Here is a 19226-nt window from a genome sequence, read left to right as displayed (position 1 = left end):
CCTTTTCTGTTGAGAAAGGTTTAATGTTTGAATCATATCTTTTCTTGTTAGGCAAGTCATTAATTTTTAAAATCAAATCTTTTTAAATTGTTTTTCAAATCATATCTTCTCAATCACTTCTCCTTCAAAAAAGTTTTCAATCATATCATCTTCAAAATCTTTTTCAAAATGATTTTAAAATCTTTTACTTAATTTTCGAAAAAAGTTTCTTCCCCTCTTCTCACATCCTTCTATTTATGGAGTACCACTCCTCCTCAATGCACAATTCGAACTCTATCTCACTAAGTTCGAATTCTTCTACCTCTTCCTTCTATTTTTCTGTTCCTCTGACACCTCAAGGAATCTCCATACTCTGACATAGAGGATTCCACATTTTCTTGTTCTCTTCTCTTTCATATGAGCAGGAGCAAAGACAAAAGCATTCTTGTTGAGGCTGACCCTGAACCTGAAAGGACCTTGAAGCGAAAGCTAAGAGAAGCTAAGGCACAACTCTCTGTAGAGGACCTAACAGAAATCTTCAAAGAAGAAGAACCCATGGCAGCCGAAAACAACAACAATGCCAACAATGCAAGGAAGGTGCTGGGTGACTTTACTGCACCTACTCTCGACTTCTATGGGAGAAGCATCTCTATCCCTGCCATTGGAGCAAACAACTTTGAGCTTAAGCCTCAATTAGTTTCTCTAATGCAACAGAATTGCAAGTTCCATGGACTTCCATTGGATGATCCTCATCAGTTTTTAGCTGAGTTCTTGCAAATCTGTGACACTGTCAAGACCAATGGGATTTGCCCTGAGGTCTACAGACTTATGCTATTCCCTTTTGCTGTAAGAGACAGAGCTAGAATATGGTTGGACTTACAACCTAAAGACAGCCTGAACTCTTGGGAAAAGCTAGTCAATGCCTTCTTGGCAAAGTTCTTTCCACTTCAAAAATTGAGTAAGCTTAGAGTGAAAGTCCAAACCTTCAGACAGAAGGAAGGAGAATCCCTCTATGAAGCATGGGAAAGATACAAACAATTGATCAGAAAATGTCCTTCTGACATGCTTTCTGAATGGAGCATCATAGGTATTTTCTATGATGGTCTCTCTGAACTGTCCAAGATGACATTGGATAGCTCTGCTGGAGGATCTCTTCATCTGAAAAAGACGCCTACAGAAGCTCAAGAACTAATTGAAATGGTTGCAAATAACCATTCATGTACACTTCTGAAAGGAATCCTGTGAACAATGGGACAAATCAGAAGAAAGGAGTTCTTGAGATTGATACTCTGAATGCTGATGACAAGTCATCATATACCCATTTTTCAAGCTAATTTCACTTGTTTTGTTAGCATTTATGCACTTTCTTGCATCCTAAGTAAGTGATTTGGAGTGAAAATGCATAACTTCTCTAAATCAAGCAACCACCATGAAATTAATGTTAAATCATGAGGTTTAAGCTAATTTTAATTGAATTTTAATTGATTTATAAGCCTCTTGAATTTAGTGATACTTTGAGTGGTTGTTTTGGTTTATTGTAGGTGAAGAAAAGAAAAGAAAAGGAAAAGCGTGGCCTAAGAAGTGTAGCCCAAGGAAAGGAAAGTGTGGTCAAAGAGAAAGGAAGTGTGCCGCATGCAAAGGGGAGGCAATGTTTGCCCTCCACAAGGGCACACTGCCCTCTAGGAGGGCAACATAAGGAAACCAAGGAAGGAAGGCAACTCTGCCCTGCCCACTACAAGGGCAAAGCACAAAATTGTGCCTTGGAACCAAGAGGAAGAAAACCTTGCCCTGCCCTCCACAAGGGCAGAATCGGGCTCACCAAGGGAGAAATTCAAAGGAAAAATGTCACCCATGCATGCCACAAGAATCGAACACGGAACAAGGAAGAAGCAAGGAACTAAGGTTGAGTGCCGTGCCAAGAAACCAAGGAAAATGATCAAGCGTGTGTCTCCGCCCAGATTCGAACACGGGCCTTCATTTTGGAAACACTGCCCTGCCCTCCGCGAGGGCAGGGCAGCATTTGGTTGGTGCACAAATCTGGCGCACCACACACATTTCTGGCGCACCAAATCCCTCTCCTGGCAGCACCAGCGCGCACCACACTCAATCCTGGCAGCACCAAAATTTCTTGCCCTGCCCTCCGCGAGGGCAGGGCAGCATCCTATGCACCAAGGAAAATTCTGGCGCACCAATTCTTGATTCTGGCAGCACCAAGCATGCACCATGGCAATTCTGGTGCACCAAATTTTTCCTGCCCTGCCCTTGGCGCGGGCAAGGCAGCGTTTTGCGCATCAAGCTCGATCAAGGCCGCACCAACAAATGCACCAAACTCCAAATCCTGCCCTGCCCTCCACAAGGGCAGGGCAGCCTCCTGGGAGCCACCATTTTGGGCCGAAAATTTAAATTAAAACCCCATTTCAATTCATTTCTTCACCAATTCAAAAGCCCATCCAAATCCCAATATCCAAGAATAGAAAGTGTATAAATAGGAGTTAGTTTGATGTAATTAGGACCTTTTACCTTTTACCCTTTTACCTTTACTTTGAGCTTTAGACTTTCACTTTTATTTTGAGCTTTGGAATATTCTTGGTGATTTTCACTGAGACTTCTGAGAATTGGGGAGGAGAATTGATCTCTCTTCTTCCTCATTCTTGCCTGAGCACTTCTAATCTTCTGTTTCTGAGTTTTGGGTGTGAGAAATTGAGGAAATTCTGTCTCAATTCCCATTCAAATTCTCTTTTAATTCTTTTCTGCATAATTGAATCTATTTACCTTCTCTTTACTGCTTCTTCTTCTAATTCTTGTCAATTGCTTTGTGAGCTTGGATCTAGGAAGGCAAATAGAGATCTAGGCTCTGCTACCTAGTCTCTTGAGACCTGAGACCCAATTTTACTTTTGGTTCTTCTGTGAACCCTTCTGCACTTTAATTTCATTTTCTGTTTGAATTCTCATTGCTTCTAATTCAATTTCTGCTCTCTTAATTGTTGCAATTCACATTCTCTTGTTTAAATTCTGCAATCCCCGTCCTCAATTCCCTTTTACTTTCAAGCAATTTATATTTCTTGCAATTTAAGTTACTGCAATTTACATTTCTTGCACTTTAAGTTTCAGTCATTTACTTTCTTGTTCTTTAAGATTCAGTCCATTTTACCTTCCTGTTCTTTAATTTACTGCAAATTCCCCTCTCCCTTTACATTTACTGTCATTTACTTCCTGTTAAACACAAATCACTCAATCAACACTTGATCCGCTTGACTAAACCACCCACTAAACTAAAATTGCTCAATCCTTCAATCCCTGTGGGATCGACCTCACTCATGTGAGTTATTATTACTTGATGCGACCCGGTACACTTGCCGGTGAGTTTTGTGTTGGATCGTTTTCCACACATCAAGTTTTTGGCGCCGTTGCCGGGGATTGAAATAGATTGACAATGATTAAGTGAAGTAGAGGTCTAGATTAAGCACTTTTTCTTTTCTGTTATTCTAATTCTTACTAACACACTAACTATTCGAGTTTTTGCTTAAACTAACTAAAACTTCATTCTAACTATAGATTGAAGTTTCATTAGCTTTCTGGGTTTGTGTGTTTATTGTTGTGTGTTTGTATGTCAGGTACAGGAAGATCTTCCCCTATCCTCTCTGAAATTGATCAAAGAACCCTTCGGAGAATAAGAAGAGCTGAAAGAGGGAAGAACGTTATTGGAGAAGAAGAATCTGAGGAGGAATTCCAAGAAATGGAAGGAGATCCCAATCAACCAGAAGGAGGAGCCAATAATAACCAACATCAACGAAGAGTCTTGGCTTCATACACATTTGCAAATGCTAGACACTGTGGAAGCAGTATTCTCCCTCCCAATGTCAATGCAAACAACTTTGAATTAAAGCCACAACTCATCACTTTGGTTCAAAACAACTGTTCCTTTGGAGGAGGACCTTTGGAGGATCCAAATCAACATTTGTCCACCTTCTTGAGAATCTGTGACACGGTGAAAACCAATGGTGTATCTCCTGATAGCTACAAGTTGTTGCTCTTCCCATTCTCTCTCAGAGATAAAGCCACTCAATGGCTAGAGACATTTCCAAAAGAAAGCATCAACACTTGGGATGACTTGGTGAGCAAGTTTCTTGCCAAATTTTATCCCCCTCAAAGAATCCTAAGGTTGAAGACTGAGGTTCAAACGTTCACTCAATTGGAGGCTGAAAACTTATATGAAGCATGGGAAAGATATAAGGCTCTATTGAGGAAATGTCCACCAGAGATGTTCACTGAGTGGGACAAGTTGCAGAACTTCTATGAGGGACTCACTCTTAAAGCTCAAGAAGCTCTTGATCACTCTGTCGGAGGCTCACTACAACTCATGAAGACCACAGAGGAAGCTCAAAACCTCATTGATATGGTGGCCAATAACCAATATTTCTTTGCTCATCAAAGACAACGCCAACCATCACAGAGAAGAGGAGTAATGGAGTTGGAAGGAGTTGATTCTATTCTGGCTCAGAACAAGATGATGCAGCAGCAGATTCAACAACAGTTTGAGCAAATGGCCAAAAGAATTGATGGCTTGCAAGTGGCAGCAGTGAGCACCACAAGCCAATCTCCAACCACTTGGGTGCAAAGTGAAGAAACTCAAGAAGAGCAACAGCAAGAGCAAGTCCAATACATGCACAACCAAAATCCTGGAACAAATGAAGTCTATGGGGATACTTACAATCCATCTTGGAAGAACCATCCCAACCTCAGATGGGGAGACAATCATAATCAAAACCAACAACCATGACAAAGAAACACAAGTCAGAACAATTGGAAAAACACAAACCACAACCCCCAGCCAAACACTAGTCAAAATACATACAGAAAACCACAAAACAACTACCCCAATTCTAACCAATACCCACCTAATAACCACCCAACTAACCAAAACATCTATCATCATCCATCAACACCCCAAAATCAACCCATCTCACAAGACTCACAGAGAATCACCAATCTAGAGCAGCTCATGGAGAAACTGATGAAGAACCAAGAATTGACAACAAAGAACCAAGAAGCCTCCATGAAGAACCTAGAGAGGCAGATTGGACAAATTTCCAAGAAGATTTCTGTTAAAAAACCATCAAGTTCACTACCTAGTGACACCATTCCCAACCCAAAGGAAGAATGCAAGGTCGTGCAACTAAGAAGTGGAAAAGTGTTAACAGATGGTAACCAAGGAGCAACCAAGCATAATGACACTGAGCCAACAAAGAATGATGAAGCCATCAACAAGGACATGATGACCAAGAATGTCCCAGAAAAACTCACAGAGGAAGACAACAAGCCACAGAATTCGAAGAAAGGAGAGCAAATCAGGGAAGAACCAATTCCAAAACAACATCAAGTGGAGAAGAGCTCAACACCACCACTGCCTTATCCACAGAGATTTCACAAGGAAACAAAGGATCAGCATTTCCACAAATTTCTTGAGACTTTTAAGAAGTTGGAGATCAACATACCTCTAGCTGAAGCATTGGAGCAAATGCCTTTATATGCCAAGTTCTTGAAGGAGCTCATCAACAAGAAAAGAAGTTGGAATGAAAAGGAAACTATAATGCTTAGTGAAGAATGCAGTGCACTCATTAGAAAGGGACTCCCTCCTAAGCTTGAAGATCCTGGAGGTTTCTTCCTACCCTGTACTATTGGAAACCTATTCATCAACAAGGGGATGTGTGATTTAGGAGCAAGCATAAATCTAATCCCATGTTCTCTAGTGAAAAAGCTGGGCATAGAGGAGGTGAAACCAACACAGATGTCCTTGGAATTGGTGGATCAATCGGTAGTGTATCCTAAAGGGCTAATTGAGAACCTTTTAGTTAAGGTTGACAAGTTCATCTATCCGGCAGATTTTGTGATCCTGGATTCTTCAGAAAATGGAAGTGATTCCATAATACTTGGTCGACCATTTCTAGCCACTGCTAGAGCCATTGTGGATATAGAGCAGGGAGAGTTAACCCTCAGGATGCATGAGGAGAGCATCATCCTGAAAGTCTTTCCAGAATTACAAAGGGATGAAGAAACAAGCAAAATAAGTGGTGATCTCATTCCAAGGCAATCACCAGACAAGGCAGTAGAACAGAAAAACAAGCAGATGCAAGAAGAAAAAGGAATTCAAAAGGAAGCAGGGGTGATAAACAAGAAGGAAGGTATCACAACTCAAGTCACTGTCAAGAAAGAAAGATCAACAAGAAAGAAAAAGATGAAGAGCAAGAAAAAGGCTCACAAAGGGTGGAAGAACAAGAGAATCCCAACTGAAGGATTTTCTAAAGGTGATAAAGTGCAACTAGTATATCAACAGCAGGGAGCACAAGATTATTACACTGTCAACCAAGTACTTTCTCTTGAGCACATTGAAATTGAGCATCAAGGCACAAAGAGAAGGCTGACAGTGAGAGGCGACAAGTTGAGACATCACCAACATCAACCACCATGATCAGCAAAATAGAAGATGTCAAGCTAGTGACAATAAAAGAGCGCTTGTTGGGAGGCAACCCAACCTAAGGTAGTTTTCTTTTCATAGCTTTTCAATAAAAATGTTGAATAAGTGGTATGTATTGCAAGGAGCTAAGTTTGGTGTTGCACACCAAAACAATTTAAGGGAGAATGAAAACTTCTAAGTTTGGTGTTCCACCAAAAATATCATTTAAAAACACATTCTCACCTCTTGCATGATTTTAGCTCCAAGCAATCAAACACATTATTCAATTGTTGAATTGTTTTCTAGCTTTAATTTCATTAACCTTTAGCAAGGATACATGGTTTCAAATATGGTTGACTTGTTGCATCTGAGGTAGTGGCAAACAATTAAGTTTGGTGTCCCTACACCAAAAATCAATCCTAGAACCACACTCAGTTTATGCATACTAACCATACAATTAAGGGCTTGAGAAGCAAGCAACTTTGAGGATTATGCAGGACATGAGTCAACAATTGAAGACATTATGCATTTTAACTCAAAGAGAACACAACAGAAGGAAAAATCAAAGGGCTGCAACTTCAAAGGTTGTATCTAAAACTTAATCCTTGCTGCTGTGAAATGTTTTGAATCTGGATACCATTGTATGTCTTGCTAAAGTGTTTATCTAGCTGCAAGTGAAACTGTTTGTTCAAAATGCTAAATCTGCATAATGCTTGTTATCCATCACTTAGCTTTAAATTTTGTTTTGTTTCCCATATGCTTGAATAAAAGAGTTTGGTTTGAATTGAAAAGTAAAATATCCAATGTTGCATAAGTATGAATGGAAGTTGGTGGTGGTATATGTGTTTGATTAAATGCATAACTCATGAAATAATTGTTGCATAATATCATTCTCATTCAATTGTGAGTTAGCTTGCTGTTACAAAGACTCTCATCAATAATGAAAAAGCCCTTGGTAACAAAAACAGAAAGAAAAGGGAAAGAAAAAGCCAAAATGGCAAGAAAAACAAAGAATAAAGGTTGGACACCAATAGCTTGGACCCTAGGACATATGCCTGTGGTGTTCTTGTACTAACATCTGCTTGGATGAGTAAATTCTAAGGGGTATTTTAAAACCCGGTCACTTAGATCAACTGATCTGGGATGGCCAATTGAAAATCCACAATAAAGAGCAACTTAGATACAGAACATTTAGTTATCCAAAGAGATGTTGGGCATCAATGATCCTAGGAAGAATTAGTGAGCCAAGTGTCTCTGGTGGAGAGATGTTGAGTAAAAGAAAGAAACAAATAAAGCCAAAGGCTAATACTGCAACATTTGACACCAAACCTCCAAAAGAATAATAAGCTTGTTAAGCATTGTAAGCTAAGAAAAGTTAACAAGGGAGTAATTAAAAAGTGAGTCTTCTAACAGCAAAGTCTAGCAAGCCTTTGATAAAAGATGTGTATTATGCAGCAGCAACAATAAGTGAGTTGTCATTGTCTGCATAAAGACCCCATAAATCAAGTTCTGCTATATGTCTAATAAGGATATGTGTTCTTTTCTTATTCATGCCATTTACTCTTATTTTTGATGCTTGCTTGGGGACAAGCAAGATTTAAGTTTGGTGTTGTGATGACAAGTCATCATATACCCATTTTTCAAGCTAATTTCACTTGTTTTGTTAGCATTTATGCACTTTCTTGCATCCTAAGTAAGTGATTTGGAGTGAAAATGCATAACTTCTCTAAATCAAGCAACCACCATGAAATTAATGTTAAATCATGAGGTTTAAGCTAATTTTAATTGAATTTTAATTGATTTATAAGCCTCTTGAATTTAGTGATACTTTGAGTGGTTGTTTTGGTTTATTGTAGGTGAAGAAAAGAAAAGAAAAGGAAAAGCATGGCCTAAGAAGTGTAGCCCAAGGAAAGGAAAGTGTGGTCAAAGAGAAAGGAAGTGTGCCGCATGCAAAGGGGAGGCAATGTTTGCCCTCCACAAGGGCACACTGCCCTCTAGGAGGGCAACATAAGGGAACCAAGGAAGGAAGGCAACTCTGCCCTGCCCACTACAAGGGCAGAGCACAAAATTGTGCCTTGGAACCAAGAGGAAGAAAACTTTGCCCTGCCCTCCACAAGGGCAGAATCGGGCTCACCAAGGGAGAAATTCAAAGGAAAAATGTCACCCATGCATGCCACAAGAATCGAACACGGAACAAGGAAGAAGCAAGGAACTAAGGTTGAGTGCCGTGCCAAGAAACCAAGGAAAATGATCAAGCGTGTGTCTCCGCCCAGATTCGAACACGGGCCTTCATTTTGGAAACACTGCCCTGCCTTCCGCGAGGGCAGGGCAGCATTTGGTTGGTGCACAAATCTGGCGCACCACACACATTTCTGGCGCACCAAATCCCTCTCCTGGCAGCACCAGCGCGCACCACACTCAATCCTGGCAGCACCAAAATTTCTTGCCCTGCCCTCCGCGAGGGCAGGGCAGCATCCTATGCACCAAGGAAAATTCTGGCGCACCAATTCTTGATTCTGGCAGCACCAAGCATGCACCATGGCAATTTTGGTGCACTAAATTTTTCCTGCCCTGCCCTTGGCGCGGGCAGGGCAGCATTTTGCGCATCAAGCTCGATCAAGGCCGCACCAACAAACGCACCAAACTCCAAATCCTGCCCTGCCCTCCACAAGGGCAGGGCAGCCTCCTGGGAGCCACCATTTTGGGCCGAAAATTTAAATTAAAACCCCATTTCAATTCATTTCTTCACCAATTCAAAAGCCCATCCAAATCCCAATATCCAAGAATAGAAAGTGTATAAATAGGAGTTAGTTTGATGTAATTAGGACCTTTTACCTTTTACCCTTTTACCTTTACTTTGAGCTTTAGACTTTCACTTTTATTTTGAGCTTTGGAATATTCTTGGTGATTTTCACTGAGACTTTTGAGAATTGGGGAGGAGAATTGATCTCTCTTCTTCCTCATTCTTGCCTGAGCACTTCTAATCTTCTGTTTCTGAGTTTTGGGTGTGAGAAATTGAGGAAATTCTGTCTCAATTCCCATTCAAATTCTCTTTTAATTCTTTTCTGCATAATTGAATCTATTTACCTTCTCTTTACTGCTTCTTCTTCTAATTCTTGTCAATTGCTTTGTGAGCTTGGATCTAGGAAGGCAAATAGAGATCTAGGCTCTGCTACCTAGTCTCTTGAGACCTGAGACCCAATTTTACTTTTGGTTCTTCTGTGAACCCTTCTGCACTTTAATTTCATTTTCTGTTTGAATTCTCATTGCTTCTAATTCAATTTCTGCTCTCTTAATTGTTGCAATTCACATTCTCTTGTTTAAATTCTGCAATCCCCGTCCTCAATTCCCTTTTACTTTCATGCAATTTATATTTCTTGCAATTTAAGTTACTGCAATTTACATTTCTTGCACTTTAAGTTTCAGTCATTTACTTTCTTGTTCTTTAAGATTCAGTCCATTTTACCTTCCTGTTCTTTAATTTACTGCAAATTCCCCTCTCCCTTTACATTTACTGTCATTTACTTCCTGTTAAACACAAATCACTCAATCAACACTTGATCCGCTTGACTAAACCACCCACTAAACTAAAATTGCTCAATCCTTCAATCCTTGTGGGATCGACCTCACTCATGTGAGTTATTATTACTTGATGCGACCCGGTACACTTGCCGGTGAGTTTTGTGTTGGATCGTTTTCCACACATCAAATGCCATATTGGCTCAGAACAAGATATTGACTCAGCAAGTCAATTTGATTTCTCAAAGTCTGTCTGGGATGCAAAATGCACCAAGCAGTACTAAGGATGCTGCATCTGAAGAAGAAGCTTATGATCCTGAGAACCCTTCAATGGAAGAGGTGAACTACATGGGAGAACCCTATGGAAACACCTATAATTCTTCATGGAGAAATCATCCAAATTTCTTATGGAAGGATCAACAGAGACCTCAACAAGGTTTCAACAACAATAATGGTGGAAGAAACAGGTTTAGCAATAGCAAGCCTTTTCCATCATCGTCTCAGCAACAGACAGAGAATTCTAAGCAGAACCACTCTGACTTAGCAACCATGGTCTCTGATCTAATCAAAACCACTCAAAGTTTCATGACTGAAACAAGGTCCTCCATTAGAAATTTGGAGGCACAAGTGGGACAGCTGAGCAAGAAAATTACTGAACTCCCTCCTAGTACTCTTCCAAGCAATACAGAAGAAAATCCAAAAGGAGAGTGCAAGACCATAAACATGGCCGAATTTGGAGAGGATGAAAAGGCAGTGAACGCCACTGAGGAAGACCTCAATGGACATCCACTGGCCTCCAATGAGTTCCCTAATGAGGAACCATGGGAATCTGAGGCTCAAAATGAGACCATAGAGATTCCAATGGATTTACTTCTGCCATTCATGAGCTCTGATGAGTATTCTTCCTCTGAAGAGGATGAGTATATCACTGAAGAGCAAGTTGTTAAATACCTTGGGGCAATCATGAAGCTAAATGACAAGTTGTTTGGTAATGAGACTTGGGAGAACGAACCTCCTTTGCTCACCAAAGAACTGGATGACTTGTCTAGGCAGAAATTACCTCAAAAGAGACAAGATCCTGGGAAGTTTTCAATACCTTGTACCATAGACACCATGACCTTCAAGAAGGCTCTGTGTGACTTAGGGTCAAATATAAACCTCATGCCTCTCTCTGTAATGGAGAAGCTAGGGATCTTTGAGGTACAAGCTGCAAGAATCTCACTAGAGATGGCAGACAATTCAAGAAAACAAGCTTATGGACTTGTAGAGGATGTGTTGGTGAAGATTGAAGACCATTACATCCCTGCTGATTTCATAGTCCTAGAGACTGGGAAGTGCATGGATGAATCCATCATCCTTGGCAGACCCTTCCTAGCCACAGCAAGGGCTGTGATTGATGTTGACAGAGGAGAATTGATCATTCAAGTGAATGAAGAATCCTTTGTGTTTAAGGCTCAAGGATATCCCTCTGTCACCATGGAGAGGAAGCATGAAGAGCTTCTCTCAAAACATAGTCAAACAGAGCCCCCACAGTCAAACTCTAAGTTTGGTGTTGGGAGGCCACAACCAAACTCTAAGTTTGGTGTTGAACCCCCACATTCGAACTCTAAGTTTGGTGTTGGGAGGTTCCAACATTGCTCTGAGTATTTGTGAGGCTCCACGAGAGCCCTCTGTCAAGCTACTGACATTAAAGAAGCGCTTGTTGGGAGGCAACCCAATGTTATATTTTATCTATTTTCCTTTGTTTTCTGTAGGTTGATGATCATGGGAAGTCACAAAATCAATTGAAAAAGCAAAAACAGAATGAAAAATAGAAAGAAAAATAGCACACCCTGGGGGAGAACTTGCTGGCGTTTAAACGCCAGTGAAGCTAGCAAATGGGCGTTTAACGCCCAGTCTGGCACCATTCTGGGCGTTTAACGCCAGAAAGGGGCACCTGACTGGCGTTAAACGCCAGAAAAGGGCAAGAAGTTGGCGTTAAACGCCAGAAATGGGCACCAGCCCGGCGTTTAACGCCAGAATTGGCATGAAGTGCATTTTTGCACGCAACTTGGTGCAGGGTTGAGTTTTTCTTGACACCTCAGGATCTGTGGACCCCACAGGATCCCCACCTACCCCACCACCCTCTCTCTTCTTCACCCATTCACCAATCACCTAAACCACTCTTCCCCAAAAACCCTTCACCTATCAAATCCCATCTTTCTCTTCACCACTCACATCCATCCTTCATAAAACCCCACCTACCACACCATTCAAATTCAAACCACTTTCACTCCCAAACCCACCCTTACATGACCGAACCCTACCCCTCTCTCCACCCCTATATAAACCCATCTTAACTCCCTTATTTTCACGCACCCTAAACACCACTTCTTCCCCTTTGGCCGAACCACAAAGCCATCTCCATCTCCTCTATTTCTTCTTCTTCTACTCTTTTCTTTCTTCTTTTGCTCGAGGACGAGCAAACCTTTTAAGTTTGGTGTGGTAAAAGCATTGCTTTTTGTTTTTCCATAACCATTTATGGCATCCAAGGCCGGAGAAACCTCTAGAAAGAGGAAAGGGAAGGCAAAAGCTTCGACCTCCGAGTCATGGGAGATGGAGAGATTCATTTCAAGGGTGCATCAAGACCACTTCTATGAAGTTGTGGCCTTGAAGAGGGTGATCCCCGAGGTCCCTTTCAAACACAAAAAGAGTGAATATCCGGAGATCCGACATGAGATCCGAAGAAGAGGTTGGGAAGTTCTTACCAACCCCATTCAACAAGTCAGAATCTTAATGGTTCAAGAGTTCTATGCTAATGCATGGATCACCAAGAACCATGATCAAAGTGTGAACCCAGACCCAAAGAATTGGCTTAAAATGGTTCGGGGGAAATACTTAGACTTTAGTCCGGAAAATGTAAGGTGGGCATTTAACTTGCCCATGATGCAAGGAGATGAACACCCTTACACTAGAAGGGTCAACTTTGATCAAAGGTTGGACCAAGTCCTCATTGACATTTGTGAAGAGGGCGTCCAATGGAAGAGAGATTCAAGAGGGAAGCCGGTTCAATTGAGAAGGCATGACCTCAAGCCCGTGGCTAGAGGATGGTTGGAGTATATCCAACGCTCAATCATTCCCACTAGCAACCGGTCCGAAGTTACTATAGACCGGGCCATCATGATTCATAGTATCATGATTGGAGAGGAAGTGGAAGTTTATGAGGTTATAGCCCAAGAACTTTATAAGGTGGCTGACAAGTCCTCTACCTTGGCAAGGTTAGCCTTTCCTCATCTCATTTGTCACCTCTGTTATTCAGTTGGAGTGGACATAAAAGGAGACATCCTCATTGATGAGGACAAGCCCATCACTAAGAAAAGGATGGAGCAAACAAGAGACCCCACTCATCATGAAATCCCTGAGATGCCTCAAGGGATGCACTTTCCTCCACAAAACTATTGGGAGCAAATCAACACCTCCCTAGGAGAATTGAGTTCCAACATGGGACAACTAAGGGTGGAGCACCAAGAACATTCCATCCTCCTCCATGAAATTAGAGAAGATCAAAGAATCATGAGAGAGGAGCAACAAAGGCAAGGAAGAGAAATTGAGGAGCTCAAGCACTCCATAAGACCTTCAAAAGGAAGAACAAGCCGCCATCACTAAGGTGGACCCGTTCTTTAATCTCCTTGTTCTTTATTTTTCTGTTTTTCGAAAATTTTATGCTTATGTTTATCTATGTTTGTGTCTTATGATCATTAGTGTCTTAGTGTCTATGCCTTAAAGTTATGAATGTCCTATGAATCCATCACCTCTCTTAAATGAAAAATGTTCTTAATTGAAAAAAGAGAAGAATTGCATGAATTTCAGATTTTATAACAGATTAATTATTTTGATGTGGTGGCAACACTTTTGTTTTCTGAATGTATGCTTGAACAGTGCATATGTCTTTTGAATTTGTGGTTCATGAATGTTAAAATTGTTGGCTCTTGAAAGAATGATGAAAAAGGAGACATGTTACTGAGGATCTGAAAAATCATAAAAATGATTCTTGAAGCAAGAAAAAGCAGTGAATACAAAAAAAAAAGAGAAACGAAAAAAAAAAGAGAGAAAGAGAAAAGGAGAAAGAGAAAAAGAAAGAAAAAGAAAGAAATAAAGTTGTGATCCAAGGCAAAAAGAGTGTGCTTAAGAACCCTGGACACCTCTAATTGGGGACTCTAGCAAAGCTGAGTCACAATCTGAAAAGGTTCACCCAATTATGTGTCTGTGGCATGTATGTATCCGGTGGTAATACTGGAAGACAGAGTGCTTTGGGCCACGGCCAAGACTCATAAAGTAGCTGTGTTCAAGAATCATCATACTTAACTAGGAGAATCAATAACACTATTTGGATTCTGAGTCCTAAAGAAGCCAATCATTCTGAATTTCAAAGGATAGAGTGAGATGCCAAAACTGTTCAGAGGCAAAAAGCTAAAAGCCCCGCTCATCTAATTAATACTGATCTTCATAGATGTTTTTGGAATTCATTGTATATTCTCTTCTTTTTATCTTATTTGATTTTCAGTTGCTTGAGGAGAAGCAACAATTTAAGTTTGGTGTTGTGATGAGCGGACAATTTATACGCTTTTTGGCATTGTTTTTAGTATGTTTCTAGTAGGATTTAGTTAGTTTTTAGTATATTTTTTTTAGTTTTTAATTAAAATTCACTTTTCTGGACTTTACTATGAGTTTGTGTGTTTTTCTGTGATTTCAGGTATTTTCTGGCTGAAATTGAGGGACCTGAGCAAAAATCTGATTCAGAGACTGAAAAGGACTGCAGATGCTGTTGGATTCTAACCTCCTTGCACTCGAAGTGGATTTTCTGGAGCTACAGAAGCCCAATTGGCGCGCTCTCAACGGCGTTGGAAAGTAGACATCCTGGGCTTTCCAGCAATATATGATAATTCATACTTTGCCCAAGATTTGATGGCCCAAACCGGCGTTCAAAGTCACCCTCAGAATTCCCAGCGTTAAACGCCGGAACTGGCACCAAAGTGGGAGTTAAACGCCCAAACTGGCACAAAAGCTGGCGTTTAACTCCAAAAAGAGTCTCTACACGAAAATGCTTCAATGCTCAGCCCAAACACACACCAAGTGGGCCCGGAAGTGGATTTTTATGTCATTTACTCATATTTGTAAACCTTAAGCTACTAGTTCCCTATAAATAGGACCTTTTGCTATTGTATTTAGATATCTTGGTAGCTATCTTTAGTCTTATGCTATCTTAGATCATTGGGAGGCTGGCCTCACGGCCATGCCTAGACCTTGTTCTTATGTATTTTCAATGGTGGAGTTTCTACACACCATAGATTAAGGTGTGGAGCTCTGCTGTACCTCGAGTATTAATGCAATTACTATTGTTCTTCTATTCAATTCGTCTTGTTCTTATTCCAAGATATCACTTGTTCTTCAACTTGATGAATGTGATGATCCGTGACACTCATCATCATTCTCACCTATGAACGTGTGACCGTCAATCACCTCCGTTCTACCTTTGATTGGGTAGATATCTCTTGGATTTCCTTAACCGGAATCTTCGTGGTATAAGCTAGAATTGATGACTGCATTCAAGAGAATCCGGAAGGTCTAAACCTTGTCTGTGGTATTCTGAGTAAGATTCAATGATTGAATGACTGTGACGAGCTTCAAACTCGCGATTGTGGGGCGTTAGTGACAGACGCAAAAGAATCACTGGATTCTATTCGACATGATCGAGAACCGACAGCTGGATAGCCGTGTCGTGACAGGGTGCGTTGAACATTTCCACTGAGAGGACGGGACTGTAGCCATTGACAACGGTGATGCCCAACATATAGCTTGCCATGGAAAGGAGTAAGAAGGATTGGATGAAGACAGTAGGAAAGCAGAGAGACGGAAGGGACAAAGCATCTCCATTCGCTTATCTGAAGTTCTCACCAATGAATTACATAAGTATCTCTATCTTTATCTTTATGTTTTATTCATATATCATCCATAACCATTTGAGTTTGCCTGACTAAGATTTACAAGGTGACCATAGCTTGCTTCATACCAACAATCTCCCTGGGATCGACCCTTACTCGCGTAAGGTTTATTACTTGGACGACCCAGTGCACTTGCTGGTTAGTTGTGCGAAGTTGTGTTTATGCCATGGTATTGAGCACCAAGTCTTTGGGGCCATTACTAGGGATTATTTGAGTTGTGAAAAGTAGTGATCACAATTTCGTGCACCAGAAACAAAGTGGAGATTCATCATTTGATTGCTTGTGAGATTTACACAATTGCAAATAAGAACTCCACTGAAGCCAAATTGGCTTACCCAAGCTTAACCTCTCTGCTATGTAAAGAAACTGGGGTAAAGATGGGAGTGGATGAGTTTATCTCAGTCGAGCATCCAATCACCAAAAAGTTAATGGAGGGACAACAAATACACGACAACTCCATCAAAAGGAAGGCGCTAGGAGTTCCTCCCAGAAATCCCTCAAATTGACTACTGGGCCCGCCTAGAAGCATCTGTCACCAAGCCGTAGGAAGCTATGGATCAAGTTAAGGAAGAATAGCAAAATCAAAATAGCATGCTCTGCAAGCTGCTTAAGGAACAAGAAAAGCAAGAGCGTGAGCTATAGGAGCTGAAGTGCCAGAAGCTCTCCCTTAAAGGACCAAATACCCCACAGATTAAAGGAGCATCCATCTCCCAAAATAAAGGTTGTTGAGTCCTAATCTTAAATCTGTGATAACTTTTATTATTAGAAACCTATCTTAAGAATTACATGAGTATTAGTAATTAGGGTCTTTATTTTTATTTTTATTTTTATCTCCAAGTAAGCTATAATTTGTTCTTCTCATAATCACTAAACATGAATAAAATAGTAGATTCTCTCTAGAGTAAGGAGGCAGTTATTTTGAGTTTACAATAAGAAAAATTCTAATTATTTTTATGTGGTGGCAACATTTTTTGTCTTATGAATGAACGCTTGAATAGTGCATATTTTTTATAGTGAAGTTTATGAATGTTAAATTTGTTGGCTCTCGAAAGAATAATGAAAAGAAAGAGAAATGTTATTGATAATCTGAAAAATCATGAAATTGATTCTTAAAGCAAGAAAAAGCGGTGAAAAATACAAAAAAATAAAAAAAATTGGCCAAAAAAGGAAGAAATAGAAAAAGCATGCAGGAAAAGCCAATAACCCTTAAAATCAAAAGGCAAGGGTAAAAAATATCCAAGTCTTTGAGCATTAATGGATAGGAGGGTCCAAAGGAATGAAATCCTGGCCTAAGCAGCTAAATCAAGCTTTCCCTAACCATGTGCTTGTGTCATGAAGGTCCAAGTGAAACACTTGAGACTGAGTGGTTAATGTCATGATCCAAAGCAAAAAAGTGTGCCTAAAAACTCTAGGCACCTCTAACTGGGGACTCTAGCGAATCTGAGTCACAATCTGAAAGGTTCACCCAGTTTTGTGTCTGTGGCATTTATGTATCCTATAGTATTACTGGAAAACAAGATGCTTGGGGTAGCCAAGACTCATAAAGTAGTTGTGTTCAAAAATCAACATATTAAACTAGGAGAATCAATAACACTATCTGAATTCTGAGTTCCTATGGATGCCAGTCATTCTGAGCTTCAAAGGATAAATTGAGATGCCAAAACTGTTCAGGAGCAAAAAGCTACTAGCCCCACTCATCTAATTAGAATTTGAGCATCACTTAAAACTCTGAGATGTATTACCTCTTGATCTTTTTTTCATCCTATTTTATTTATCTAGTTGCTTGACGACAAGCAATAGTTTAAGTTTGGTGTTGTGATGAGCGGATATTTTATACGCTTTTTGGTGGTATTTTCCTGTAGTTTTTAGTATGCTTTAGTTACTTTTTAGTATATTTTTATTAGTTTTTATGCGAAAATCACATTTCTAGACTTTACTATGAGTTTGTGTGTTTTTCTGTGATTTCAGGTATTTTCTGGTTGAAATTGAGGGATCTGAGCAAAAATCTAATACAGAGGCTGAAAAAGGACTGCAGATGCTGTTGAATTCTGACCCTCCTGCACGCGAAATGGATTTTCTGGAGCTACAGACGCCCAATTGGCACGCTCTCAATTGCGTTGGAAAGTAGACATCTTAGGATTTCCAGCAATCCATAATAGTCCATACTTTGCCCGAGATTTGATAGCGCAAATTGGCGTTTTAACGCCAACTTTTTACCCTTTTCTGGCGTTAAACAACAGAACTGGCATAAAAATTGGTGTTAAACGCCCAAACTGGCACCAAAGCTGGCGTTTAATGCCAGGAATAGCCTCTACACGTGAAAGCTTCAATGCTCAGCCCAAACACACACCAAGTGGGCCCCAAAAGTGGATTTCTGCATTATCTATCTTAGTTTACCCATTTTCTGTAAACCTAGGTTACTAGTTTAGTATAAAAACTACTTTTAGAGATTTTTTTTGTACCTCATGACATTTTATATCTGAGTTTGTATCTTCTATGGCATGAGTCTCTAAACCCCATGGTTGGGGGTGAGGAGCTTTGCTGTGTCTTAATGGATTAATGCAATTATTTCTGTTTTCTATTCAATCACGCTTGTTTTTATTCTAAGATATTCATTCGCACTTCAACATGATGAATGTGATGATCCGTGACACTCATCACCATTTTTAACTTATGAACGCATGCCTAACAACCACTTCTGTTCTACCTTAGATTGAGTGTGTATCTCTTGGGTTCCTGGTTCACGAGTTTGATTGCCTTTCCTGACAACAGAGCGTTCAAATCCATGGAACTAAAGTCTTCATGGTATAAGCTAGAATCAATTGGCAGCACTCTTGAGATCCGAAAAGTCTAAACCTTGTGTGTGGTATTCCGAGTAGGATCTGTGAAGGGGTGACTGTGACGAGCTTCAAACTCACAAATGCTGGGCGCAGTGACAGTGTGCAAAAGGATCAATGGATCCTATTCCAGCACGAGTGAGAACCGACAGATGATTAGCCCTATGTAACCCGTAGTTGGACTATTTTCACTGAGAGGACGGATGGTAGCCATTGACAACGGTGATCCACCAACATACAGCTTGCCATGGAAGGACCCTTGCAGCGTGAAGAAGATAACAGTAGGAAAGCAGAGACTCAGAAGACAGAGCATCTCCAAAACCTCAACCTGTTCCTCATTACTGAATCACAAGTACTTTTTATTTCATGTTATTTATTCTTCATAAACAAAAATCATTTTTATCATTAATTTCCCGACTAAGTGTTACAAGATAACCATAGCTTGCTTCAAGCCGG

General features: G+C 40.4%; 1 non-coding gene across 1 annotated transcript; it reads right to left on the bottom strand.

Moving 5' to 3' along the window:
* Window positions 1-939: 939 nt before the first annotated feature.
* Window positions 940-1047, bottom strand: LOC130956586 (small nucleolar RNA R71). The gene has a single exon (XR_009077171.1). It is a non-coding gene; the product is annotated as a small nucleolar RNA R71 (small nucleolar RNA).
* Between the last annotated feature and the right edge of the window lie 18179 nt (window positions 1048-19226).

Source organism: Arachis stenosperma, chromosome 1 (genome assembly GCF_014773155.1).
Source record: "Arachis stenosperma cultivar V10309 chromosome 1, arast.V10309.gnm1.PFL2, whole genome shotgun sequence".
Lineage (NCBI taxonomy): Eukaryota > Viridiplantae > Streptophyta > Magnoliopsida > Fabales > Fabaceae > Arachis > Arachis stenosperma.
The sequence above is the reverse complement of the archived record's forward strand: the minus strand, read 5'-3'. Positions and strand labels throughout refer to the sequence as shown.